The sequence below is a fragment of the Elaeis guineensis genome, chromosome 9 (genome assembly GCF_000442705.2).
Source record: "Elaeis guineensis isolate ETL-2024a chromosome 9, EG11, whole genome shotgun sequence".
NCBI classification, from domain to species: domain Eukaryota; kingdom Viridiplantae; phylum Streptophyta; class Magnoliopsida; order Arecales; family Arecaceae; genus Elaeis; species Elaeis guineensis.
The window spans coordinates 8,669,771-8,682,473 of record NC_026001.2 but is presented as its reverse complement, the minus strand read 5'-3'; the positions used below and the strand labels follow the sequence as shown (position 1 = coordinate 8,682,473).

At 43.9% G+C, this 12,703-nt stretch overlaps 1 pseudogene; it reads right to left on the bottom strand.

The window, feature by feature from the left end:
- Positions 1-2,246: 2,246 nt before the first annotated feature.
- LOC140851456 (uncharacterized) lies at positions 2,247-8,667 on the bottom strand (annotated as a pseudogene).
- Positions 8,668-12,703: the final 4,036 nt, after the last annotated feature.

The following is a 12,703-nucleotide window of genomic DNA, read 5'->3' as shown; positions in this document are numbered from 1 at the left end:
CTCCCTTTCCTACCCCTACTTGCCATTAAAAATGGTAGAAGAAGAAGGAAACCCTAGAAGAAAGAGGAATGAAAACTCAACCCGGAGCTAGAAAATGATGTGAAAAATATAAAGAAGACTTTGAAAAATCCTGAAGCTCGCAGCACCCAAGACGGAGCCTTCTGTTATGGAGGAAATGACAAATGCAGAAATGGAAGATCCAAATGAAAGTGATATTATATATATAGAACCTTTCAATGGTTAGGATGAAGTTATTCAAATCAAGACCACTCCAGATTTCGATACGTAGTTATGTCAAAATCGATCATCGATCGGACGGTTCGATGCACCTACCTCCAGATCACGCCACCTCACCTCTATCCATGTGAATGGCTCAGACCAATGATATCTGGACACGTGGCCGGAATCGACTAATCAGAATCAAATCGATCGGATTCTTCAAATGCAAACTATCTTTTCGAACCGACACCCCAATGATGGTCTCACGGTTATCAAAACGATAAGGCGGCTGGAAACACTTCATTTTTCGAAGAAATCATTAATGTCTATAGTCGAACCGGGGCTCGAGATAGCACATGACAACTCTCTTCATCCAACGTGTCAGAACACGTTACAATCCACATATCTGGCCATTTTGAACTTGGGAGAGGGGGGCAACTATTGAGATAATTCAACTGACTCCCCCGACTCACAGTCGGCCAATCGGATATCTACTGGTTATGGACGACAAGCCATCAAAACTATATCGCAGAAGAAGTACCATCTCAATTTCAACATCATCCGACTTTCACTCGGCCTGATGAGCACAAATCACTAACTACCAATCGGTTGGCCGACCAATAGTCAATTAATCTCAACCTCCCCGACAAATTCCTCGACTATGGCGACTTAACTGACTTCAAACTGATGACCATCGGTATATCAGAGTTGTTAAACGATGGTCATTCAGGCTTCTACAATTATCGACATACAGTTGACACATTCAGACTGCCGACATAGAGTCAGTATATCAGAAACCGCCAATGCAGAAAATACATAATGACTACAACATGATTAGTGGTGGGTATAACCACTCACCCCATGATTATATAATGCCGAAATAAGTGGGACCCATGTGTCTAACCGTTACAAACGGTTATCAACAACTCGTCTATAAAAGAAGGTAAATAAACACCATTAGGTAAGAGACTCTTGGACTGATACTCTGTCTCTCTGAAAAGTTTATCTACTGTTCACTACTCTCCATTGACTTAAGTATCAGAGGGTCTCTGCCGGATATAATTTCGATCAGTGCAGATTTTTTTTACAGGTATTTTTTTCCGACGATGGGTGCAATAGGAGTTGGCTGCAATAATACTGGTTTTTATACAAAAAAAAAATAGATGTCTTTCTCCTGAAAGTGTCTTTCGCTTGGCCCAACTTTTAATGGACTTTTTGAGCCTGGAATTTTTGGAGTCTTGGAAGTTGGCTTCCACCGATGAGAAATTCATTGTGCACGCGTTGTGCACCGCGGGAATCTCTCCCACCGATACTCTGGGACAAGTATACCGCCCCTTTTGATGCTTGGAGTTTTGAGTACCATTGAAGAGCATTGCTTCCTCTGTTCCCATTGTTGTGTTTTAACTGATAAGTGGCAGACAGGCCAGGCTTGGTCCTGCATGATGGACGTATATTATTTGTTATCTAATTGATGATTTATCTAATCTAGAGATTGGAAGTTTTGGAAGATTGTTTGTTTGAGAATAGAGGCTTTGGAAGTATGTATATATATGTACATATATGTATATTTGTATGTATGCGCGCACGTGTATATATATATGTATGTATTTATGTATGTACGCATGCATACAGGTATGTGTGTATGTGTGAATATATATACAGTTTTAACATTTTGAAACATTTTGTTATTTTTAATCCTTAAAATCAACAGCGTACTTGGTAGATTAAAAAGGTTTTCTGAATATCGGATTCCAACCATACTCTTAGGTTAGGTCTTCTTCCTCGATTTCTCATTGACGGGCATTGCACTAGAACGAGTATTTTCTACAAAGAGGTACAACGTGATGGCTCATTTATGCCAAGGTACAATTACTTATTCTCTTTAATTGAAAATATCCACCAAGAGTTAATGATTTGGAAATGTGGTACAAGAAGCGGTGTACATATCCCGTGAAAAAGAGCAAAATTGCTTTTATTGGATTGTTTCTACCTTTACATGTGAACATATTCATCATATTTTTCATTTGTTAGCTTAGGTTTCTGGCGTATCGCCAGTGCTGGAACCTTCTCAATCTCTCAATGGAGTTTTCAGGGAGAAGTCTGTTGGAGTGGAAAGCATGTCTCCTTGCATTTTGGCGGTTGCTTTTCCCCTGATTCAAGCACTGTTGAATAACTGCAGCCGCTGAGACTGAAACAATGAAGCCTCCAACAAAAGCCACAATCATAACCATAATAATGCGTAAAATATTTTGTTTTCCTTTCATTGGGATAGTTTCAGTGCTTGAATTTGAGATGATGAGATCCTTATTTCCAGTGGTTATGACTCTGACAAACGAAGGAAAATTTGGAAGCACTCCAGAAAGCAGATTGTCAGAGAGATCCAATTCTATCAGGCTTTGAATTGTAGTCAGAGAAGTTGGAACTTCAACACTAAACTTATTGTTTGAGAGGTCGAAAATCTCCAAAAGAGATAAATCTCCGAGATAGGAAGGTATGCATCCGTTGAAGAGGTTGTAGGGTGGATGTCTGGCCAGGGCATCACTTTTCAGAATTTTTTTGATATCGCGCGATGTAGCAGGAAGAAAGAAGAAATAAAACAGAAAATAATCAAATATATGGATCAGCCAAAAAAAATCTCGCCTCTACGGGATATGCAAATTTTTACTATGAGAAAAAGAAATATTACAAGAGGAGATCTCACCCTCAATCTTCGTACACCCAATTTCTCTCTCTCAAGAAGTTCTTCCTCATAAAAGCTCTCTCTCTAAAAACATCCCTCTGCACCCCTGAAGCGACCGCTGTCCAAGAGCCTCCCTGCTCTTTCTCTTCTCAGCGCCGCGCTTCTCTCTCTCTATACGTTCTTCTTTGGTCTTTGGCCTGATAAAACCACACCCACAGCCACCAAAAAACCGTGCCACCAAAACAGTTCCATGATCAAGCTTTAAAAAGGCTTAAAAACCCAATTAGATTAGGTTAAAGACTCCTAATGACACCCAAATCAAACCCCGGACCGTTGGATCATGACTGGAAACTACCCGTGCTCTCCGATCACACATCGGTCCATAGAACAGTACGGTGGACCACGAGAAATACGTAAAAAACACCCACGTGGTCCACAGACCTCCCTGTGCACCGCCTGATCCACCGTGGACCAGGCTGCGGGCTCCCAGCAGTGCGCCTAGGCTTGGACCGGCCCACGCGCTCGTGCACCTGGGCTTGGGCCGGCCTGCGCGCTTGTGCGTCTGGGCCTGGGCTGGCCCGCACGTGCTGGCGCCTGGGCCTGGGCCTGGGCCCAGGCATGCTGGGCTGCACCCTGTGTGCTCAGGCCTCGCGCAGCCGTGCCTGGGCTGCACCTAACCGTGTGTGGCCGTGCCGCCGCTGGCCCACCGTAGGCCGCTGGCTGTCCTCCACCACTCCGAGTTTCATGACGACTTCTCTTGCGTATATCTCCTCCGTCCGAGCTCTGTTTGAGATGATTTTGATCTTGTTGGACTTCATTTTTCATCACGGACCTCACTGTGGGCTCAATATGGACCAAATCTCAAGATATCAAATCTTAATAATCTCTATTTCGACTCTATATTTGGTCTCCTCCTAACTCTGAGAGCTTCTGGATCTCCTCGCCCCCATGCCTGAGGTAATTGTCTGCTGATTATGGATGGACAAACATGGGAGTCGAGCCAGATCGCTCGATTACATCTCTGTCATATGCAGCAATAGGAATCTTATCTTACGATGTCGCTTCTCGTCCTCCCGAGTCTCCTATCTCGTGCCCGATCCACCTCTACTTGGAGCTCCATCTGGCTCCGGACTTCACTGGCTTCTGAAGCTCCACCTCGCATTGGGCTCTGCATTAGATAATAATATCATTTCCTCCCCTTCTTCTCCTCTAGAACAATCCTATCACCGCGTAGCACCTTCAGGATTCCTCCACCAGCTACCATCTTGTAGCCTCTCAAATTCAGTCTGCTCAGTGAGATAAGATTCCGTCTGAAATTAAGTATGTATCGAACCTCTCCCAATCTTCTCACTGCACCATCATGTGTCCTCTAGCTGACCGTTTCGATGCCTCGGATCGCACAGCATGATCCATCCGACAGATAAACAGTGCCCTCACTGTTCTCCATAGAGTCAAACTGCTCCTCTCTGCAACATACATGATATATGCATACAGAATCTAGAATCCACCACTGGGAGAAATAGATACCTCATCAGATATCTCCAGAATATCTCCTTATGAATCGCTACTGGCCGTTGCCACAGTAGCCATCATCCTATCCTTGAGTTGAGAGCAATCTCTGGTTAGATGCCCCAACTCATCACACCGGTAACACCTGATCTTGCTCAAGTCCCTTCTGAACTTGGACCGTCATCGTCGCAATCTCCTATCGCTCCATCTACCGCCTCCTGCCCTTTCAGAAATCATCAAAGCTGAGCTACCGTCATCTGAGCTCGAAACTGGGTTCTCTCTTCTGAGAACCTCGTTCTGGAGTATCGCCACAGTGACCTCGTCCATCTTGATGGTGCTCTTCTCGACTAGAAGAGCAGTCACCAAGGACTCATATGAAAGGGAAAGCGATGGTAGCAAAACCAGCGCCCTGATCTTCTCCTCAATATTCTCACTAACATTGAGGAGGTCGGTGAGAATTTTCTGTAAGTGGCTGAGATACTCCTGCACGCTCTATCCCTCAGTCATCTGTAGCTGGTAAAACTGCCTCCAGATGAAAAGAATGTTGGTGAGAGATTTCATCATATACAACTCTTTGAGCTTCGACCACAGCACCGTCAGGGAAGTCTCGCTAAGCACATGGATTACCACCTCATCCGTTAGGTACATATGGATGGTACTCACCGTCTGCATCTGTAGCCATTTTCAATCCTGCACTTCTATGGTGGTCGGCTTCTCCTTGCATAAGAGAGTATCAATCAATCATTGCTGGATGAGCACGTCCTTCACTCTTGCTTGCCACAAGGAGAAATTACTCTGTCCATCAAATTTGTTGATCTCCATCTTGATTGATCCTATCTTCTCCATCTTCAGTCTTGCTCACCACCATTACAATCTGCATCCTTGTACTGCCTCGCTCTGATACCACTTGTATAGTGGATGTCTAGTCAGGACACCACCTCTCAGAATCTTTTCGATATCGCGCGATGTAGCAGAAAGAAAGAAGAAATAAAACAGAAAACAATCAAATACGTGGATCAGCCAAAAAAGGATCACCTCCACGGGGCATGCAAACTTCACTATGAGAAAAAAAATATTACAAGAGGAGATCTCACCCTCAACCCTTGTACACCCAATTTCTCTCTCTCAAGAAGTTCTCCCTCACAAAAGCTCTCTCTCTAGGAAGACCCCCTGAACCCTGAAGCGACCGCTGTCTGCTATTCAGGAGCCTCCCTGCTCTTTGTCTTCTCTGTGCCGCGCTGCTCTCTCTCTGTGGGTTCTTCTTTGGTCTTCGACCTGATGAAATCGCACCCACAACCACCAAAAACTCAAGCCACCAAAACAGTTCCGTGATCAAGTCTTAAAAAGGCTTAAAAACCCAATTAGATTAGGTTAAGGACTCCTAATGACACCCAAATCAAGCCTTGGACCGTTGGATCATAACCGAAAACTACCCACGCCCTCCGATCGTACGTCGGTCCACAAAACAGTATCGTGGACCGTAAGAAACATGTGGAAAATGCCCACGTGGTCCACGAACCTCCCTGTGCACCATCCGGTCCAACGTGGACCGGGCTGCGAGCTCCCAGCGGTGCGCCTGGGCCTGGGCTGGCCTGCGCGCGCTGGCACCTGGGCCTGGGCCGGCCCGCGCGCTCTGGCGCACTTGGTCCTGGGCCGTGCATTGCGCGCTGGGCCGCGGCCTGCCGCGTGTGGCCGTGCCACCGCCGCTCCGTCAGCCCGCCGCCAACAGTCCTCCGCCGCTTCGGGTTCCATACCGACTTCGTTTGAGGTGATCTTGATCTCGTTGGACTTCGTTTTTCGTCACGGATTTTGCTGTGGACTCAACATGGATCGAATCTTGAGACATCAAATCCTAACAGAGGTCGCTACCGAGATTTAGAGCTGTCCTCAAGCTCTTTGGCATTCTCGGAACAGTTCCACTTAGGTTGCTGTTTCCGAACTGCAGTTCTATCATATTCTTGAAGCTACTGATGCTGTCAGGTATTGAACCATAGAAGCTGTTGCTTTGTAAATTCAGAGCTGAGAGCTTCTTTAAGTTGGAAATTGCTGGAGGTACCTCACCAGTGAGCAAGTTCTGGCTGAGATCAAGAGTGCTCAAATTCCGAAACTTCAAGAGTTCATCAGGTATTTCTCCAGTAAGATTGTTGTTTTGAAGCTTGAAGACCACTAATTGTTCCAGGTAACCCAATTCCTTTGTCAAATTCCCTTGCAACTGATTGGAAGATAGATCCAACAGCATCAGATTCTTACAGTCCCCAGCCCAGATGAAATCTCTCCACCCAATACATTGTCATTCAACTCTAGATATGTCAAATTGGAAAGCTTCCCAATTGTTGATGGAATGCTTCCATTGAGTTTGTTACCGCCTAGTCGCAGACGATAGAGCCTTTGTGACAAATTCCCAGGTATGGGTCCTTCAAGGAGGTTGCTGGAGAGATCCACAAACTCTAAATTCGGCGGCGACAGGAGGCCTGATGGGATCTCCCCGGTGAGACTATTATAGCTGAGGTCCAAAACACTCACATGAGTAGTAATTCCACGAGGAATCGAGCCATTGAAATGATTCTCGTAGGCAGTGAATCGAGACAGGGTCTTGATCGTTGCCAAACTAGTCGGGATTATCTCCAGTGAGGTTATTGGAAGAAAGGAGGAGAACTTCCAACTTGGAAAGCCTCTCGATCCCATCCGGAATAGACCCAGTTAGCATATTTTGACTGAGATCCAGCAAAGTGAGGTTCTTATAATCAAAAATACGTGGGGGATTTCGCCATGAAAACTATTGATGGAGAGCACGAGGACCTCCAAGCTCGGAATTCTTGCACCACCAACTAGAGCTGGTATGGTGCTGTGGAAGAAATTGCCAGAAAGATCCAAACTTTTCAATATGGTGGGCTTTTCCAGCCCGGGATCCACAGTAAATTCAAGGACTGCAAAGTCCCAAAATCCGAGAAACTAGGCAGAAGACCGGTCAAACCATTGAAGCTAAGGTTGAGGGACTCTAATCCGGAAAGCCCGCTGCAGTTGGATAAGTAGGAGATGGCGATGGTGGTGAGGGAGTTCTGGGAGAGGTCGAGGGACTTGAGGTAGTGTAGGCGGCAGAGGAGGTCAAAGAAGTGGGCGACCAAGGAGGAGTTCGACCAGGGCCAGACCCAGAACACCAGCCCAGACCCACTGGGAGCGCGGCCCAGCGCGCAGCGGACGCCTACCGCATGTCACGGTCCACGATGAGGCACATGGATCGAGCATCTATTTCGAGGATGTTTCTCACTGTCCATAATGGACCGACGTCTATTTTTTTGATATTTCTCACGATCTACACGAGTTCTGATGAATCGGAGGTACGATCGAATGGTGGATCTCACTCCCGACATTGATCGGATGGTTGAGAGCTTTTCCCGGTTGATTTAGATATTTTTTGGATGTTTTCGGGCCGTGCGATGTAGATCCAATAGCTGAGCTTCTTTCTTCGATTCTACAGCGGATAGGAGTCCGATTTTGACACGGTTTGCGGGTGACAAGCTCTATTTAAGGGGAGGACTTGGAAAAAGGTTCAGCAACTGAGAGCAATAAAACAATAAATAAAAGGGAGGGTTTAAGAGGAAAAAAATAAGAGATGTGAGATTCTTTTTTTGAGAGAAAAATAAGAGTATTTTTCTTTATAAAAGAACTTTTTATTTTTATTTTTCTTCTTTCTTTTTTTCCTCTAATTTTGTACTTCATTGTGTCGTGGATTATTAATAGAAGAACATTGAGGAGGTCTTGTCCGTAAATGTAGGCCAACAATCAGGCCGAACCACATAAATCTAGTGTGCTTTCTTTTCTCTTATTTTTATTGCTTGATTATCTCCCCTATTTTACTTTCTACGTTTATTCTAGTTATCTTTCTCTACAAAACGATATTGTTTCCACTGTATTTGTGTGCTGTGTGGATTGAGGTGTGCTCGATTATCCCACGGCCTATTTTTTTCAGAGAGAGCGATAACAACGGAGGAGGGCGGAGGGGAGCAGGTCTCCCCAACCCAACGGTAAGGATCCGTAACGGTGTTCCACAACTTATTAATTCGAGACGTTGGAGGCTCCTAGAGAGATTAGTCATGATCTCCCTCTATTTGGGACTAGTTGAGACGAATTGGCAGCCGAACCATAAACAAAGAAGAAAGAGAAACAACACAAGAAGAGGAATAAAGGAAGGAAGAAGACACGAGCATACCTCTCCATTTCTCCTGGTTTTGTTGCGACAGAAGAGCTTAACCTACCTATCCTGGGCTCATCTCCGTCGTATCTGAAGCTAGCTATCTTGCGAAGAAAGCTGCCACCACATCGATTGCAAAGTTTTTTTTAAAAAAATAAAAAATCAGAAAACCTTTGTACTCGAAATGGAAACTCCAATTTAAAATGCTTTCCTAAAAGATGGGGGTTGTATCTTTGACATGAAAGAAGAATTCATCTTTCTTAATATAAATCCATTGTTGGGTCATTCATCGCACACACCATCATTCATCTATTTGCATAAATATCAAAGTGACCACTGGATGATCCAACGATGGATTTGTGTGAAGGAAGATGACTGCTTTTTAACACAAAAGATATCCCCCAGACCTTACTCCAAAAGCACTTTCGAATTTCATTGAAAAATTATTTTGAGTGAGTAAAATAATAAATATATTATATAATCTACTAAAATAATAATGTCACATTCTTGTATTTAACAATATTATACCTTATAGTAATATATTAATATATAATAATTGTAATACTTTATATGAAAATATTATATTATAACTATTAATTGATAATACATACATTACATTATATTAGATTGTTATAACAGTACAATAGTATATTATTATATTATATTATATTATGCTACGATTAATATTATATTATATTATAACTAATACTATGATTATTATATTATATATAATTTATTTTATTTTTTCATACTTACAGTATTTTTTTAATTTTGTTGCCAAATAGATTTTAAAATTTTATGATATTTTAAAAATATAGTTATCAAATAACAAGTAAATTTTTTTGTTAAAATCTTTATAGGTAAAAGCTTACTTTCAACGATTCTACCACCACTAGCAATTCCAAATTGGGGAATTGAAAGGAATGGAAAGAGAAGGGGAAAATGTGTGGATTTTTTCTTGGGTTAAGGTTGACTGACTTGACTGACCAAGTCTACAAATTTTAAAATAATTTTCGATTTCTAGATGTTTATAATGTGCTGAAAGCAATTGAAAGGAATTCAAGGTTTTCATACAATTTTGTGGCCTTGTGGATCTTGGATTTGTTGGACCCAAATTCACCAAGTGTAACAACCAACTAGGGGGGCCAAAGTCTGGGAGAGAATTGAGAGAGTCTTGGCCATGACTAGTTGGATCCAACGATATGCAGGCTATCATATTCATCACCTACTGAGGATTATCTCGGACTATTGCCCACTTTGCTGATCACAGACATGTCTCCCTCCAATCAGAGCCAGTTCAGATTTGAGAAGTTTTGACTCTCCTATCCTCGGTCTTCAGACATAATGTGAGAGGTGTGAAGGCTATCGGTTCATGCTGATACTAGATATCGGGTGATCTGGAGACTTGAGCTAACAAGGTGATGTTAGATGAGGTGGAACAGGACCGAGATTGGAGATATTTTCAAGAGATTTGAGGTGGTTGAGGCTTCTATTGTTGAGCTTCAGGAGCATGAGGATCGGAATGGTGGTCTGTTGAGGGGGAGCTGGTGGACCTTTGGGGTTTGCTCTCTTCCAACCACTCCTTTTTCAGGCAACAAAAAATCTTTGGAGATAGAAATCCAAAGTGTAGTGGATTAGGGAGGAGATCAGAATATGAGGTTCTTCCACCAGTCCACCATCATCAAGAGGTATAGGAATCGAATCTGGGTGATCAAGGATACCAGGGGATAGTGGCTGATGGGCGAGGATGAGATTAGATAGGAGGTGAAGCGGTTCTTCAAATCTTGTTAGATGACGAAGTTGGGAGCAGATTGGGTGTGCCACTTTCCTCCTCCTCATGATAGCTTGATTACTATGTAGAAAAATAGAGACCTTCTTTGCGAGGTGACAGAGGAGGAGGTGCAGAGAGCAGTGTGGTCTATGGCCGAGGATAAAGCCTCAGGATTCGATGGTTTCCCCCTATTCTACAAGAGATATTGGCTGATCATTTGCTCGGAGGTGGCAACTACTTTGTAGGAGTTTTTTGTCATCGGCCACATGCCAAACATTTGGAAGCATATCTTCATCACTTTGATACTGAAGAAATAGGATGCTATAGAGCCAGGCCATTTTAAATCTATTAGTCTTTGCACAACCATATACAAAGTTTGTGCAAAGTTGATGGTGATCAGGATGAAGCCTTATCTTTCCCAATTGATTTGCCTGGAACAGGCAGCTTTTGTTGGTGGCTGCAATATATCCGACAATATTCTCATTGTTCAGGAGTTTATGCACGATTTTCCGATGTGCCTCCATTCAGCACAATCTAATTGTGGTCAAACTTGATAAGGAACGAACCTACGATCGGATGAGTTGGGATTTTTTAGAGGAAACAAACCTTCATGGCCTTAGGCTTCCATCCTCTCTGGATTGGTTGAATATTGGAGTGCATCCAAAGCCCCTCCTTTGCTATTATCATCAATGGGACCCCATCGACGTTCTTCCACTCCATGGTTGGACTGCGGCAAGGTTATCCCCTAAATCCTTATCTTTTCATTATATGTGTTAGTATTCTTTCACGAGCTTTACATGCTGTGGTCCAGGGCCCGATGCTCGATCCTTATGCATCGGCCTCTAGAGCCCAACCAATCTTGCACCTGCTCTTTGCAGATAATTATATTCTGATGGATCGGGCCATGGCTCAGAACATGACTAGTTCAAGAAAATCCTGGAGGAGTATTGCTAGGCATCTGATCAGAAGGTAAACCTCTCCAAATCTATTATCATCTTTAGCCCCAAGATGCATACCCAAATTCATCATGGGATTAGTGCGAGTCTAAGGATTTGGGAGCACCAGTGAAAACACTGCAATACCTGGGCATTCTGATTTTCGGCTATTGGTTGAGAAAAGCTGATTGTGGTGTGGAGATGACAATTTAGGGGTGGCTCGAGGGCTATCAAGCTCGTGCCCTTTCTATGATGGGGAGGGTCATTTTGGTGAGATATGTTCTCAACTCCATCCCCAATTTATCTGCTTTCAAATATTATTCTACCCTGGACATTGGGGGGCGGGGGGGGCAATGGAGCAGCTTTTTTTAAGCTTTTTGTGGGCTCGAGGTCGAGAAGCGGGGGTGGCGTACATCTGCTAGTGTGGAAGGTGGTGTATCAGCCACTAAGGGACGAAAGTATTGGGCTTCAGTCTCTAGTTGCTAGACGGGAAGCCCTCTTTTAATGACATGCGATTAGATTTTCTTCTAGACCTGAGGAGCCTTTGGAGTATGATGATGAGGGCCAGATATGGGATATGGACTGTGGATGGGGAGATTCATGTAAGTCAAGATGCTTCTTTTTTATGGAGGAAGATTTGTGCATACGCTCCTAAGGTGATATCCCAGACACGATGGCTAGTTGGTGATAGTCAATCGGTGAGGCTCTTGTGTGATCAGTGGGTTGATGACCTTCATCTCAGTCGATGGCCGACTTTCATCAGTCATGAGGTGATGGACTCCGTGAGGTTTCTGACCTCCTCGGAGCAGACGATGGCCAATGGGATCCTGTGGCAGTTGCCCATCTCTTTGGGGGGCAGCTGGGGAGCGGGTTCTACCTTCCAGCTCTGATTCATAGTGGTCCAGATAATCAGGGTTTGAAAATATTTTTTGTTCTTAAAGAGCACATGATGATGGATCTTTATCACTTATATTAGAGTGGACTGACAAGGCAAATGGATGCCAGATGGATTTGGATGATGGGGGTACATCCATGGGTGAGTCTCTTTCTTTGAAAGGTGGCTTGGGGCCGACTTTCGATGAGAATTATTCTGAGGGGTCGAGATATAAAATCTATTGACCTGCCCATGCCGTGATCTGGAGGACGAGACGGTAAAGCACATCTTGATTTTGTGTTCAAGAGCCAAATAGGTCTAGATTTTTGTCGGCCTGTATCAGCAATTTGCCCAAGCTGCTGTTCCTATTTAGGCATTTTGGATAACTTATGGTGATGTGATGGATGATCGGACCCTGATGGGGAGGTTTCTGGGCGGTGTATATAGCCTATCAGATTTGGCTTGCTAAGAACAGCTTGGTGTTTGAGTCTAGGAGTACCTCAGTAAGGATTATTGTAGAAAG